Source organism: Polypterus senegalus, chromosome 3 (assembly GCF_016835505.1).
Source record: "Polypterus senegalus isolate Bchr_013 chromosome 3, ASM1683550v1, whole genome shotgun sequence".
Taxonomy (NCBI): domain Eukaryota; kingdom Metazoa; phylum Chordata; class Cladistia; order Polypteriformes; family Polypteridae; genus Polypterus; species Polypterus senegalus.
In genome coordinates, this window is record NC_053156.1 from 89863035 (window position 1) to 89870995 (window position 7961).

The following is a 7961-nucleotide window of genomic DNA, read 5'->3' on the forward strand; positions in this document are numbered from 1 at the left end:
CCTGCTCATGATTAAGTGTGTTTAGAAAATGGTATCGTATTGTATATTCAAGAGTATGGAGCTCCAATGAACTATTAGCACATGAGTTGAAAAAGAAGATTTTTTACAGAAAAGTATACTGTTTATTATATAGTATTTCTAATACATTTTGGTTATCCCTTAGCTTTGTAACCGAGGCCCATTGTCTTAGGAAATTTCTTGGGGCGAAACCCGGAATGTATGTATGAATGTGTGTGTATGTATGTTGTGTGTGTATATATATATAGATACACATAAATGTATTTCACTAAATTAAACATTAAGAAATAAAAAACTACAGGGTTCAAATACAGTAAGAACCCTGAATGAGGGAAATGTTTTTTCAAATATTTGAGACAAAATTGTATAACCTGAAAGCTCAGCCCAGTGGAAAACAAACAGAAGGGCCCTGTAGCAAAGTAGGCAATCTGTCTCTGCCAAACGTCTAACAGCTGCAACATGAACAAAATTAACAGCGGATGAATTAGTACCAGACACTAAGCAGTTTGCTGCAGAGATAACCATTCAACTATGTACTGTAATGACTTTTTTCTCCTTATAGTTTTTATCACTTCATTTAACCTTTATGGCATACAAATTGCGTATTCATTAATTATACTAACTGCAGGTGAAGCTTTTAAGCAGCCATACAGCAATGTCTGATATTCTTAAATCACACTTTTATGCATTTATTTATACTAAAAGCATGTGTACAGTCTAAAAGATCAAGGTAGTTGGCACTGTATATTAGATTTGGTCCTTTAACAGTAAATAAAAAGGTAATTTCTGAATTTCTTGTAAGAAGAAATTAACTCACTTTTGATTTTTAAAGGGTAATATGTTCGCTTTGTTTATCAATCTAGACTAAAATGAAAAAGTACAATACAATTTTCATGTTTTCATTCATTAGTAATAAACCACCAAAGGTTGGTTGGCCCAGAGCTTATAACTAGGGTGGGGCTTGTGGCTATGGAAAAGTAGTAATAAATAGAATTTTGTAATGAGAGATTTTCAGGTGATATTGCCTTCATTTTGAGTTATTTTGTATGTAGGTATTCTAAATATGGAGTTTATTGGTTTCCTGAAGATGACCAAAGAGTTAGTTTATTTGTAGGGGACACTATATTTGATGCTGGATTGTGTTGTGGAGGTTGTGGCAGTTGTTCTGCTGGCAAGGAACTGAGGCCTGATATATTTTTTTCTGTGGTTTACTGAGATCCCACACATTATTTTATTATGTTATTTTTATTTACTTTCACTAAATTTGAAAACAAAATGTTGGTAGAATGTTTATTTGTGGCACTGACTTATGTAGAACACTGTATACTGTTGTACAATAAGATTTTCACCAACAGATTGGAGGGATTGGTGCAGCTAGAAGTCTATAACACATACATTTATTTACAAACTGGATTCCAAAAAAGTTGGGACACTATACAAATCATGAATAAAAACTGAATGCAATGATGTGGAGGTGCCAACTTCTAATATTTTATTCAGAATAGAACATAAATCACGGAACAAAAGTTTAAACTGAGAAAATGTATCATTTTAAGGGAAAAATATGTTGATTCAGAATTTCATGGTGGTGTCAACAAATCCCAAAAAAGTTGGGACAAGGCCATTTTCACCACTGTGTGGCATCTCCCCTTCTTCTTACAACACTCAACAGACGTCTGGGGACCGAGGAGACCAGTTTCTCAAGTTTAGAAATAGGAATGTTCTCCCATTCTTGTCTAATACAGGCCTCTAACTGTTCAATAGTCTTGGCCTTCTTTGTCGCATCTTCCTCTTTATGATGCGCCAAATGTTCTCTATAGGTGAAAGATCTGGACTGCAGACTGGCCAATTCAGTACCAGAATCCTTTTCCTACGCAGACATGATGTTGTGATTGATGCAGAATGTGGTCTGGCATTATCTTGTTGAAAAATGCAGGGTCTTCCCTGAAAGAGATGACGTCTGGATGGGAGCATATGTTGTTCTAGAACCTGAATATATTTTTCTGCATTGATGGTGCCTTTCCAGACATGCAAGCTGCCCATGCCACACGCACTCATGCAACCCCATACCATCAGAGATGCAGGCTTCTGAACTGAGCCTTGATAACAACTTGGGTTGTCCTTGTCCTCTTTGGTCCGGATGACATGGCGTCCCAGATTTCCAAAAAGAACTTCGAATCGTGACTCGTCTGACCACAGAACAGTCTTCCATTTTGCCAAACTCCATTTTAAATGATCCCTGGCCCAGTGACAACGCCTGAGCTTGTGGATCTTGCTTAGAAATGGCTTCTTCTTTGCACTGTAGAGTTTCAGCTGGCAACGGCGGATGGCACGGTGGATTGTGTTCACTGACAATGGTTTCTGGAAGTATTCCTGAGCCCATTCTGTGATTTCCTTTACAGTAGCATTCCTGTTTGTGGTGCAGTGTCGTTTTAAGGGCCCGGAGATCACGGGCATCCAGTATGGTTTTACGGCCTTGACCCTTACGCACAGAGATTGTTCCAGATTCTCTGAATCTTCGGATGATGTTATGCACAGTTGATGATGATAAATGCAAAGTCTTTGCAATTTTTCGCTGGGTAACACCTTTCTGATATTGCTCTTCTGCGCAACATTGTGGGAATTGGTGATCCTCTACCCATCTTGGCTTCTGAGAGACACTGCCACTCTGAGAAGCTCTTTTTATACCCAATCATGTTGCCAATTGACCTAATTAGTGTTTATTGGTCTTCCAGCTCTTCGTTATGCTCAAATTTACTTTTTCCAGCCTCTCATTGCTACTTGTCCCAACTTTTTTGGGATTTGTTGACACCGTGAAATTTTCAATCAACATATTTTTCCTTTAAAATGATACATTTACTCGGATTAAACGTTTGATCTGTCATCTACGTTCTATTACAAATAAAATATTGACATTTGCCATCTCCACATCATTGCATTCAGTTTTTATTCACAATTTGTTTAGTGTCCCAACTTATTTGGAATCCGGTTTGTAGATTATTTTGGTTTAAAAGATTTTTGAACCATTATTTGTTATGCTTTGTAGGTTTAATAGTATATCTTTAGTATACTCTGAAGGACTGAAATCAGAATCTATACTAATAAAAGGCAAAGCCCTCACTCACTCACTCACTCACTCACTCACTCACTGACTCACTCACTGACTCATCACTAATTCTCCAACTTCCCGTGTGGGTGGAAGGCTGAAATTTGGCAGGTTCATTCCTTACAGCTTCCTTACAAAAGTTGGGCAGGTTTTATATCGAAATTCTACGCGTAATGGTCATAACTGGAAGCAGTTTTTCTCCATTTACTGTAATGGAGATGAGCTTGAACGCCGTGGGGGTGGAGTTTCGTGTGACATCATCACGCCTCCCACGTAATCACGCAGTACATAGAAAACCAGGAAGACCTCAAAAAAGCGCTGAAGAAAACATGCATTATATAATTGAGAAGGCAGCGAAACAATAAGAAGCGAGCGAGTGACATATACAACCATATTCATGAGTTCTGCTACTTCGAAACAAAGCACGATGTAAACCTACACTTTAAATTAAGTTCATAGACAGGCTGCCGCTGGCGTTTGTAATTTAGTGCCTGCCCATATAAGGCCGTCCGTCAGCGGCAATCCAATAGCAAACTGCCACTAAATATTCACGGGTGAAGGACTGTGCTTATGGAGAGGAAGATGAGATGGTCAGGGTGGTGTTTGACACAAACTCAGCGAAACTGCGAGAGAAAGTTTTAAGTGCCAGGACTAAGGTAACATTAAATACAGCCATGGACATAGCACGAGATGGCACCAGCACAGCTGGGAACCTTCGATGCATGTACACCGAGTGGCTCACGTGAACTGGCGAGTGCACAGATAAAAGCAACAGTTCCAAAGAGCTGAAAAAAACCGAATTACACAATTGAAAAGGCAGCAAAAAATATGAAGCGTCTGATACATATAAGCATATTCATAAATCCAACTACTGCGGAAACAAAGCACACGTTGGAAAAAGTCAATGTCCCGCTAAAGGAAGACAGTGTAAAAAAAACCGTGCATGCAGTGTGTCAGGTCTCAGATAAAGAAGAAGACGAGCTGTTTATTGATGCAGTAAGAAACGAATCGATGAATGAAACCTGTCATCTTTACAACGATTGACAAACACGGAATGTAACTTGAACACAACACATCCTACAAATACGAACCTGATTGAAAGAAATAATGATAATCAAATCCTTGATGACAGCAACACTCAGTAACACTCACAAAACAAATACTGTATATTGACAGTCATGTTACGCTATTTTTAAAATGTTCCCTTTTCTTTTCTAGCTTTTTAACACACTACTTCTCGCTGCGCTGCGGTATATATATATATGTATATATATATCCCGATCTACATACTCGAATAATGGATACTTTATTCGCCATCAATGATTGTTTTGGTAAAGCCATACTCAGTGTATTCATTAGATGAGCGGTAAAAAGTAAGAGCGAGGGAGGATGACTTATTGAGGCATGCAGGCTGTAGCGCGTCAACTCTATCTGAATTGCGCGATCACATTTGAAAAATATATCTTTTCAAGTTCTATTTAGTCCATATGTGTCAAACTCAAGGGCAGCGGGCCACATCCGCCCGGCGTAATTATATCCGCCCGAGATCATTTTATATACTGTATTATTGTTATTAAAGCCCGGTATATGAAGCGCTGGTAACACAATAAACTACAGATCCCATAATGCAGCGCTTCAGCTGCCTTGCCAACACTTACGCGTTAATCAAGTCTACCTTATGATGCTGCAAGTTATTGAAGCTAGCTCACACGATGCTGAAGAGAAAAGTTGATTCTGAAAATAGAGCCTTTAAAACCGATGGGAGGCTGAGTATATGTTTACTGAACCCGTGTGTCTCATTTGTGGAGCTAATGTGGCTGTAATTACAGAATTTAATCTAAGACGGCACTATGAGACAAAACATCAGGGTAACCTGAATGCAATGCAGAAGATACAGAAAGCAGAATAATTAAATAAGAATCTGACACTTCAGCGGACGTTTTAACCGTGCACAATCACAAAGTGATTTCAAGTGAAGCTGCTTTTATGGGAGACACAAATGCACCAGTTCACCTTGCCCCACTTTCCCTGTTGCCAAGTAATGTTAAACCAAGTCGTCACTACGGTGTTCCCAAATCGCACTTTGCTGATAAACTGAGCGCACTGAGTTTGCACGGCGCTTTGGTGACTTTGAAGAACAAAAAGTCCGTCTACATGCGGCTCGAACCTTGTGCATGTTTGGTAGCACATATCTGTGTGAGAAGCTCTTCTCAGTGATAAAGACTAACAAAACAGCACACAGGAGTCGCCTCACTGATGAGCACCTGCAATCCATCCTGAGAATCTCCACAACACAGAACCTCACACCAAACAGAAACGAACCTGTGCCAAAAAGATGCCAGGCGTCCAGCTCTAAAATGACATATGAGCAAAGACAACTGAATGATTTGATTTGTTATTGCTGAAAGGAACACATTTTATTTATATTTCCAGGTTTTGTTATGCAGCATGTTCATATTTGAATTTGTATAATTTTGACAGGATATATTTTTATGGAGAGCAAAATCTTTTGGGATATTTAAAATCTAAGTTTATTTTTATATAAAATTACATAAGAGTAAAGAAATTTGAATGTTTGTTCTTTTAACGTTTACTTTATTTCTAACTTGTATAATTTAGACAGGATATATTTTTATGGAGAGCAAAATATTATAAGTTGTTTAAGGTTTGAGTTGATTTATTCAGGAATAATATTCCTGTCTGTTTTACCATTCCTACCAAAGATATTTCTGTCGACTAAATAAAAATTCCTTCTATTTAAAATTTAAATAGAACTTGAACAAATACGATAGTTCATAATATCCACGCAGACTTGCACGTAAGAGCGGAGTCATCCGTTTTAACAAGCAGCGTATTGCACTGATCTGAAATAGCTGTGTGTGTATATATAGTAGATATGTATATATATGTTTATATATGTGTGTGTGTATGTATGTATATATATATATATATATATTGTGTGTATATATGTGTGTGTATGTATGTATTTATGTGTGTGTGTATATGTATGTGTATATGTAGATATATATATGTATGTATATATGTGTATATGTATAGATATGTGTATATATATGTTTATGTGTGTGTGTGTAAATATATATATATATATATATATATATATATATGACAACAACACTCATCACTCACAACAGTGACAAAACAATTACATTGACAATCATGTTACGTTATTTTCAAAATGTTTCCTTTTCTTTTTCATTGCTTCTTTAACACACTACTTCTCCGCTGCGAAGCGCGGGTATTTTGCTAGTTTAATATAAAATACATAACATCATGACATAATTTTTGTTTAATTTTCCACCACCACCACATGCAAGTCTTTTCTCACCACATCCAAAAAACTTCTCTTAGCCCTTCCTCTTTTCGTCTTACCTGGTAGCTCCATCCTTAGCATCCTTTTCCCAATATATACAGCATCTCTTCTCTCTCCTGTTCCTACTGAACTTCATTACTTTCCCCTCTAGAGCATATCTCTACCTCTCCAGGCTCCTCTCATCCTGCTCCCTGCTCTCAGTACAGATCACATTGTCAAAAGGCAAACATCATAGTCCACAGGGACTCCTGTCTAATTTTGTCTGTCAACCTGTCCATCACCATTGCAAATAAGGAAGGGCTCAGACCCAATCCCTGATGTAATCTCACCTTCACCTTGATAGCATCTGTCACTCCTACACCAGATCTTGCCACTGTCACACTTCCCTCATACATATCCTGTACCACTCTTACATACTTCTGTGCCACTCCCAACTTCCTCATACAATACCATAACTCTTCTCTAGGCACGCTGTCATATGCTTTCTCCAGGTCCAAAAAGATACCATGCAACTCCTTCTGGCCTTCTCAATACTTCTTCATCCACACCCTCAGAGCAAACTTTGCATCTGTGGTGCTCTTTCCTGACATGAAACCATACTGCTGCTCGCTAATCATCACCTCCCTTAACTAGTTTCCACTACTGTTTCCCATAACGTTATGCTGTGGCTCATGAATTTAACCCTCTATAGTTACTATAGCTCTGCACTTCCCCTTATTCTTATAAATGGGAACCAGTACAATTCTTCTCCACTCCTTAGGCATCCTCTCACTCTCCAAGATTACATTAAACAATCTAGTTAAAAACTCCACTGGCATCTCTTCTAAACAACTCTGTGCTTCCACAGGTATGTCATTTGGACCAACGGCCTTTCAATTCTTCATCCTCTTCATAGCTGTCTTACTGCGTCCTTGCTAATCTGATCCTGATTCACTATTTCCACATCATCCAACCTTCTGTCTCTCTCATTCTCTTCATTTATCAGCCTCTTAAAGTACATCTGCTCAACACACTGTCTTTGCTTGTGAATAGATTTCCATCTTTATCCTTTATCACCCTAATCTGCTGAACATCTTTCCTAACTCGGTCCCACTTTCTAGCCAATCGGTACAGGTCCTTTTCTCCCTCCTTAGTGTCCAACCTCTAATACAGCTCATCATTTGCCTTTTCTTTAGTCTTCACCAGCTCTCTCTTCATTTTTCTCCTTATACTCCTGTCTACTTTCTGCATCTTGACTATCCCACTTCTTCTTCACCAACCTCTTCCCCTATATACTCTCATGTAATTTCCCATTCCACCACCAGGTATCCTTTTCCTTCTATCTCTGACCAGATGTTATGCCAAGCACCCTTTTTACTGTCACTTTACTACTTCTGCTGTTGTTGCCCAGCTGTCTGGTAACGCTTCACTGCCACCCAGTGCCTGTCTTACCCCATCTTTGAACTCAACCTTGCACTGTTCCTTTTTCAACTTTCACCATTTGATCATTGGCTCTGCCCTCATTCT